The sequence below is a fragment of the Elephantulus edwardii genome, unplaced genomic scaffold (genome assembly GCF_000299155.1).
Source record: "Elephantulus edwardii isolate Elephantulus edwardi_28Jun2011 unplaced genomic scaffold, EleEdw1.0 scaffold00012, whole genome shotgun sequence".
Classification (NCBI taxonomy): domain Eukaryota; kingdom Metazoa; phylum Chordata; class Mammalia; order Macroscelidea; family Macroscelididae; genus Elephantulus; species Elephantulus edwardii.
In genome coordinates, this window is record NW_006399762.1 from 4699735 (window position 1) to 4708999 (window position 9265).

General features: G+C 38.4%; 1 pseudogene; it reads right to left on the minus strand.

The window, feature by feature from the left end:
• The window catches only part of LOC102864643, a 113952-nt pseudogene that overhangs the window by 73773 nt on the left and 30914 nt on the right, over positions 1 to 9265 (minus strand).

Here is a 9265-nt window from a genome sequence, read left to right on the forward strand (position 1 = left end):
AAATATGTCAATTGGTATACCATCTATTCCTGGGGCCTTATTTTTTGCTATTTCCTTCAAAGCAGCTTGAATTTCTTCCTTCATCCCCATAGGCTCTTGATCATATTAATTTCTTCTGTGTCTGCCAATTCTTTTTGATACAGTGACTCAGTATATTCTTCCCATCTTCTTTTAATACTTCCTGAATCATTTAATATTCTGCCTAAAGCATCCTTGATTATAGCAACTCGAGGTTTGAATTTGTTCTTCAGTTCCTTGAGCTTAAGAATGCTGAACGTGTTCGGCTCTTTTGATTTTCTGACTCCAGCTCTTTCCACATTTCAACTTACACATAAGTAATCGATTGTTACATAGACAGCACCTGACCTGATTTTGATTGCTAATATTAAGTTTATCCAGAGATTCTTTTCACAGATTAGCCAGTCTTATTCATATGCAGTCCATCAGGTAAGGTCAATGTGTAAAGTTTCCATTTGTGTGAATTTTTAAAATCCATTTCTGACTCACAGGTGCCTAATAAGAAGTGCAATTCTCCAACTGTTGGCACTGTGAAAATGAGCACAGATAGAATTTTGAGCTAAAACAGACATTGGCTTTATGTAGTTTCTACTCTTAAAGCTTTCCAATTGGCAGCCTATGTTCTATTATAGTGTGTTTTGTTTTGGGGGTTTTGTTGTTGTTGTCATTATTACTATGATTTAAATTGAAGTTTATTTTGACAGTATCTTGTCTTCTATGATTTATTCATAGAAGTCACTACTCCCTACATAAGAAGACCAAAGGGAAAAAAATAAACAAAAAGAAGACCAAAGGAATATCTTTCTGTATTTCATTGACTATTCAAAGCCATTTGACTGTGTGGATCACAACAAATTGTGGCTAACCTTGAGGAGAATAGAAATCTCAGAACACTTGATTGTGCTTATGAAAAATCTATACTTGGATTAGGAAGCACTGCATGGTTCAAAATCAGGAAGGTAGTGTGTCAGGGATGTGTCCTGTCTCTACACCTTTTCAATCCATATGCAGAACAGATCATTCAGGAGGCTGCACTTTATGAGAAGGAATGTGGCATCAGCATTGGAGGAAGACTCATCAACAACCTATGTCATAAAGATGACACAATCTTCCTTCTGAAACAGATGAGGGCCTGAAGCACTTTCTGCAGAAGATCAAGGACTGTAGTTGTCAATATGGATTGAAGCTCCACATCGAGAAGACAAAGATTCTCACCACTGGGCCAACTGGCAGCACCATGATGGATAGAGAAGAGACTGGGGTTGTTAACAGTTACAGCTTGCTTGACTTCACAATTAACATTCTTGGCCGCAACAGTTAGGAAATGAAGCATAAATTGCATTAGGTAACCTTTCCAGAATACTGAGGAGCAACAATATCAGTCTAGAGATTAAGGTGCACCTGATCCAGTTTGTGGTTTTCTAAGTACTTGCTATGCATCAGAGAGCTGGAAAATGACTAAGGATGACAGAAGAAGAATTGATGTCTTTGAGTTATTGTTCTAGAGAAGAGCCTTGAACATACCATGGACCTCCAAGAAAACAAATAGGTCTTTCTTGGAAAGAGTGAAACCAAGTTTCTTTTGGAGGCTAGGATTCTGAAGCCCCATCTTACATACTCTGGGCATGTGGCCAGGAGGAACCAATCCTTAGAGAAAGATGTAATGCTCTGAATGTTGGAAGGACTGCACAGGAGAGGAAGACCCTGGATGAGATGGATTGATACAGTAGATAGGGCAATGGGGATAAATGTGTTGAAGTCAGTGAGACTGGCTCAGAACAGGGCAGGGTTCAGAGCTGTACATAGGGTCACTATGAGTCACAGGTGACTGACTCAGTGGCACATAACAACACCAACACCCCATATTAATAATATTTTCTAATATTCACAAACATTAGGACTTATGACCTCTGATCAAATGAGTCAAACCAACTAGAGGGAAATTTATTTTTCATTTGAAGCTTTCTTTGCCTGTTCGGTAAAATGGCACTAATTTAAAAAAAAAAAAATACAACAAAACTTCATAGGATAATTAAGGAGAGGGAAACGATCATACATATAAAGCACTTAAAGCAGTGGCTGGTGCATTAATCATCTGAGATTGTTATAACTAATTATGACCAATTCATTGATGCCCTGTGTGTGTCATAATAGAACTGCTCTCCATGAATTTTTTTGTGGTATATTTTTAGAAGTAGATCTTCAGGTTTTCCTTTTGAGGAATTTTGAATAGGCTCCAACTGACAACTTTCCAATTAGCAACTGAGTGCATTAACTATTTGTATCAGACAAGGACACCAGGATTCTAAGGACTATGCAATCATTGCCTGATATGATATCTTCTGTAGAGAGTAAACATTAGCCTTAAAAAAAAGAAATAGATGTCAAACAACTTCTATATATAATGCCATTTTGTTATTGCAATTTGCCTAATTATACAACGAAGGGCTTAACATGCTTAAAACATTTACCAATGACCTTGAGAAGCTCAAGAGGAATACAAACAACTTGACAAAGGATAATATTTTTGCCTATTAAATTAATTCATTTCATGAAAGATAACCCAGTAACCATAACCTGTGCTCCCTAAAACAATCTGTCAGGCTTTAGAACTTATTTTATAAAAAATTAATCATGATTGAAATATGTGGAAAGTACTTACGTAATGTCTGGTTACAGTGGTCTTTGTCTGAGAAGTTAAAAAAAATAATATTTTATGTTACCCTTACATCATTACTTTGAAATAGGGAATGGAAGCTTTCATTCTCTCAGAAAGGAAATCATAAGACAGAGAGAGGCTAAACAGCTTTGAGCATGCTTAGGAAATAATGGCAGAATCTAGCCTCAAACACCACTTGACTAACAAAATTATTTACAGAGAAAGAGACAAGGACTACTTTTATTTTTAAATACAAGAATACAATTGTTACAACTCTCAAGAATCCATTTATCCATTCATTGGATAAGTATTATTGAAATTCTAGTATGCATCATTCACTGTTCAAGGCTCTTAGAGTTTGAAGGTCAACAAGTAAGATTGCACTCGTGTTTTCCTGGAAGAGGCACAGAACGACAGTAAAACAAAACAATTCTGTTCCTGCATGGACATATTAATTACAGATAATGAAAAAGGATAAGAAAACAGCCTTCAATATGGATTGAAGCTCAACATAAAGAAAACAAAAAATTCTCATCAGTGGACCAATTGGCAGCATCAGTATTGATGGTGATGAGATTGAGATAGTTAACAGTTTTAGTTTACTTGGCTCTACAGCCAACACTCTTGATTATTAGATGAATTGCACTGGGAAAGTAAGCTGTCAGGGACCTCTCCAGAGTACTGAAGAGCAATGATATCAGGCTAGAGACTAAGGTGTGCCTGATCCAAGCTATAGTTTTCACAATTGCATACTATGCATGGGAGAGTTGGACAGTGACTAGGAATGCTAGAAAGAGAATTGATGCTTTTGAGCTGTGATGGTGGAGAAGAGTATTGAATATACCATGGACTGCTAGGAGAACAAACAGGTTTGTCCTAGAGAGGGTGAAACAGGGCTGCTCTTTGGAGTCAAGGATTCTGAAGCTTTGTCTGACATACTTTGGGCATATTGCAAGGGCCAGTCCTTGGAGAGGGACATCATGTTTGGGAGAGTGGAGGGACAATGCAGGAGAGGAAGACCTTTGATGGATCAATTCTGTGACTGGGGTGGTGGGAATGAGTGTATCGGAGACAGTGAGGTTCGCACAGGATAGAGCAGGGTTTAGGGCTCTTGTACATAGGGTCGTCATGAGTCGCAAGTGACTCTATGGCACACAACAACAACAATAGAGAGTGACTGGTTATAACAAAGACACTGACATCAGAAAAGGGCTGAAACTGTAGATGAATGAAATCTGAATATGAAGAAGACCTCTCCAAAGAAATGTCTGCATGCAGAAAGTGTGAGGCAACAACCCAAAGATAAAAAAGCTCTGGTTTCAAAGATTCATTATCTGTAGGAGCATCCTGATCATAGAAAATCATAGAAGATGAAGTAAAAAAGATAAGCAGGAATTGAATTGCTGAAGCCCTCCCTGGGTCATAAAACAAACTTTACATTCTGTTCTAATGGCTTTGAGAAGTCATAGAAACATTTTAAACAGAATGGTTTACAAGATTTTATTCTAATTTGAAAAGATGACTTTAGTTGTTGTATGAATGTGTCCACATGGGCTAAGATGGAGTAAACAGTAAGAGTTGAAGCAGAATAAGGTGTTAAGAACAGTTGAAATAGACTAGATAATACTGAATTGAATGGTTGAATAGAGAAGATAGGGAGAATTAGTTGAATTGAGAAGATAGATCATGCTGTATTACTGGACAGGATTTTTTGTTGTTATGTGCCATCAAGTATATAGAGTATAGACTCATTATGACCTAATAAACAATAGATCTAAAATCTGTCTTCTTAACCTGTGCCATTCTCAACATCTCTGACACACTTACACCTTACATTTTGATAAAAGTGAAAGCATGTGAGCTCTGGTGACCTAGTGGCAAGAAGCTGTGTTGCAATCCCAAAGGCATATACAGTTCGTGTCCAGGAGATGTCCTGCTGCAGAAGGAGGTGCAATCTCCTCCTGTGCCAGGCAGATGCCACTTCACGGTACACAACAAGAAAAAAAATTTAAAGCAAACTATTTCATTGCTGAGTGGAGACAGATGAATTGGGTAACAACATTTTGAGAGAAATGTGAGCATTTTATACCAAAAGATGGGTAAAGGAGTATGTAACAACAAAAATGTTGTTATGTGCTGTCAAGTTGCCTGCAACTCATTGCCACCCTATGAACAGTAGCCTGTAGCCCTGAGCCCTGCCCTGTCATGAGTTAATCTGACCACCTCTCATTCACTTGCCCCCATTGTCTCATTTACTCTGTCAGTTCATCTTATCCAGGGTCTTCCTCTTCTCCTTTACCCTTCTAAGCATGATGTCTTTCTCTAAGAACTAGCCTTTCTGGCAATATGTCCAGCTTATGTGAGATGGAGCTTCAAAACCTTTTCCTCCAAGGATCAACCTGGTTTTACCCTCTCCAGGAGAAAGCTAGTCTAATCTAAATGTACTCTATTGTGCAAAGGGTTTTCTGAGGCCTATTATTTTGGAAGTGGATGGCCAAACCTTCTCTCTAGTCTGTCTAAATCTAAATCTCTTCACCATCCATACTGATGCTGCCAACTGGCCCAGTGGTGAGAATCTTTGTTTTCTTGATGTTGAACTTCAATCCATATAGGAGGCTGCAGTCCTTGAACTTCTGCAGCAAGTGCGTCAGGTCCTCCTCAGTTTCAGCAAGCCGGCTTGTGTCATTTGCATAACACAGCTTGTTGATGACTCTAACACCATAATAAATAGAGACAAGATTGAAATAATCAACAATTTCATCTTGGTTGGATTAAGTCAACCCCTTTGGTACCAACAGTCAGGTGACCAGGAGACATATAGCACTAGGGAAGTTCAGTCAAGAATCTCTCCAAAGTGCTGAAGAGCAATACCTCTCGTAAGCATTTACCATATTGGGACAATATGCTTATTTAGTTTTTATTATTATAAAAACTTCATGATAGTAAGGAAGCCTTGCTTACAAAGATATTTCTAGTTAAAGTTTCTAGAATTCAGCAAGTGCTCAAAACTTTATGAAAGGAATGAAAAGTAGAAAATTTAAAGAATAATGGAGGAAAGAATCACAGACACATAACAAACAGAAATCCCAAAAGGAATCAAGACCCTTTACTCAAGTACTAATGATCATACTCAGTAACATTTCCTTTACCATCTTTTTTGATCCAGTTCCCAGAAACCTTTTTTGTTGAAGTTAATAAAAAGTATTGTATTATCTGTCCCATAACATTAAAAATTTGTTTTTCATTCACCTAGGCAACATTGCTTTAGAAAACTATTTTGTAGAAGCTTTTCAAAGAAAGATAAAGAAAAAGCTTCTGGTTTCATGTAGGTAAGAGTTCTGTAAAGGAGAGGGACAAAAAAGTAATTCAATGATTACATTTGTTTGGGGATGCAAAGCAAGGAAGGAATTTTATCTTAAAAGAAGAGAAAGGTTTAGGTCAAGAGGGAACTTCTCTTCATCTCCACAAGTGTTCAATTTATCTTTGGCTCTCTGCCTGGAGGAGCACTAGAAACAAGTCTACGTCATCTCCCTTGAGAGTCATCACACTTCTTGCTAGTCCTTTTTCTTTATTCCTGTGCTTTGACTCTCTCTTAGTCAAGGACAGTTGTACACAGACAACTTGCAATCTAGCTTCTCTTCCAAGCCTATCTTACTGCAAAGTGGCTGAATGGAACATTTTGTTTCAACAACACCATCTACCTAGAAGGTTTAACTCATGTACCTCATACAAGTGCCAAATATCAAAGTTCAGAAAGTACATGGATTCATTAATTTATAAAAAAGGAATCATACACACAAGTGTGTCTAAAACAAAATATGACATTAAATAATAAATGCTGAGGGCATGGAATAATTTAAATATTCTTACATTGCTACTTGTTGTTATTATTATGTGCTGTCATCCGCAACTCATAGTGACCACATGCACAACATCTCTGAATCCCACCCTATTCTAGGCCAATCTCACTGTTTATCCTATCCCAATTACCCCACTTGCTGTGTCAATCCATTTCATCCAGAGTCTTCTACTGTGCTGTCCCTCCATCCTTCCAAGAATGATGTCCTTATCCATGGACTGGTCCCCTCTGGTAATATGCCCAAAGTATGCAAGTTGGAGCCTCAAAATTGTTACCTCCAAGGAGCACTCCACTTCAGGACAATCCTGTATGGTTTTGTGGTGGTCCATGGTATGTTTTATACTCTAATCTAGCCCCATAACTCAAAGACATCAATTCTTTGTCTTTTACCATTAGTCAATGTTCAACTCTCTGATGAATTGCAAAGACCATGGCATGCCTGGATCAGGTATACTTTAATGGCCAGACTGCCAGACAGACATCGTTGCTCATTAGCACTCTGGAGAGGTCCCTGTCAGCAAAAGTTTCTAATGTCATTTGTCTTTTAATTTTGACTGTTGGTATAAAGTGTGTGAATTGTGGAATTGAAGTTGTTGATTCCTGTCGAGTTGTGCTTCATAGCAACTCTATAACCAAAAGACATGAGGCTTTTCTATCTTTTCTCCACATTCATAGTTTCCAGAGTCGTGTGATTTAGGAAGTAAGTGGATGTCACTCCTGTTTTCAAAGCTTTCTTAAAACTAGGAGTTCCTTAAAAAAACTATGCGATATCATCTCACCCCAGTCAGAATAGCAAAATTTAACAGAACAGCAAGCAAAAAATGCTGGTGACATTGTGGAGAAACTGGAACCCTTATTCACTATTGGTGGGAGTGTAAATGGTGCAACCACGGTGGAAGTCAGTATGGCGCTTTCTCAAAAAGTTGCAAATAGAGATACCATTTGACCCAGCAATTCCACGAATGGGAATATATCCCAAAGAGACTATAACTGACATCCAAGCAGATATATGCACACCCACGTTTATTGCTGCTTTGTTCACGATAGCAAGGAGTTGGAAACAACCTAAATGCCCATCAACAAACGAATGGCTAGAGAAGCTGTGGTATATTCACACAATGGGATACTATGCTGCATTGAAAAACAAGGAACTCATGTAACATTAGTGAAAATGGGTGACTCTAGAGGACATTATGCTGAGTGAAATATCTCAGTCACAAAAGGACAAATACTGCATGGTGCCACTGTTATAAAACAGGACTGACATTGGGTTTGGGGAGAGACTGAGAAAGATGGGTTCAATAACATATGCTGCATTGAAACAGATGAGGGAAAAAACTGTTTAAAAGGGATATGTGATTAGGTATTTTTGTCATGATAGGAGTCTAGAGCGAAGGCTACATGGTGGAGTAGACATGGGGGAGGGTTTGTAAACCAATGAAACAATATTTCTTTTACTTTTCCAAGATGGTAGTATTCTGGGGGGGGGAGGTTTGGGAGGGGAGAAATGTGCAACAGTAAATGAATGGAAATCCAAAATCTCTGTAAATTTTTGCTTAAATTAATAATAAATTTAAATGAAAAAACATTTAAGTTAGAGTAAGGAAGGCAATGGGTTTATAACTGCTCATGCTAATAACACTATATCGCGGCATGGAGGAGGAATAGTGGAACTGTATCCACATTTACAATATTCTTCTTACCAAAACCATTTATGGAAAATAGGAACTGCATTGGAACATGTGTCTCTGGATTGGAAATGATCATACTGATAATATTTCTAGCCTTAAACTTAAAAGATTATACTGTTCAAAATTATTTGTTATATATTTGTTTAAATTTTTCCTTCTTTTAACAACTGAAATCTAGAGGGAAAAGACCAGAGAATGGCCAAAACTATTGGCGAGCTATTGCTGCCAGTTTAGGGCCTGTGCCAGGAAAAGAAAAACTTACTCATAAACAGTGCCACCCAAAGATAATAAAGGAGGTCAGAATTGCTTCCACTGTGGAAAGCTGGGCCACTTCAGTTGGACAGTGAATAGGGCTGATAGAAAGAGAATTGATGCCTTTGAGTTGTGGTGCTGGAGAAGAAATATACCATGGACTGCTAGGAGAAAAAAACAGCTTTGTCCTGGAGAGGGTGAAGCCAGAATGTTCCCTGGAGTCAAGTATTCTGAAACTTCGTCTGACATACTTTGGGCATGTTGCAAGGAGGGACTTGTCCTTGGAGAGGGACATCATGTTTGGGAGAGTGGAGGGATGGCACAGGAGAGGAAGACCCTAGATGAAATGGATTGATTCTGTGAGTGGAGTGTTGGCAATGAATGTGTTTGAGATAGCGAGATTGGCACAGAATAGATCAGCGTTTAGGGCTCTTGTACATAGGGTCGCTATGAGTCGCAAATGACTCGATGCCACATAACAACAACAACAACAAAAGCCTTCTGCGGTCCCATCTCTTCTCACTATTTCTTAGTTGTTGGAATGGACGGAAAACCTCATAAGCAGTTCCTTACGTCACCTCTGCCTTGCACGCGGACTTCCGAGCTGTAAAACAACCCAGTGGTAGATGGAATTTGGTCCAGGATTTAAGAACAATAAATGACATAGTTGTGCCTCTACATCTTGTGGTTCCTAACCTTTATACTATAATAGACAGAGTGCTAGTCAATAAGCCTTTTATTTTAAGAACTACCTTCCCTCCACAACTTGATTTTTGCCACTGTTAG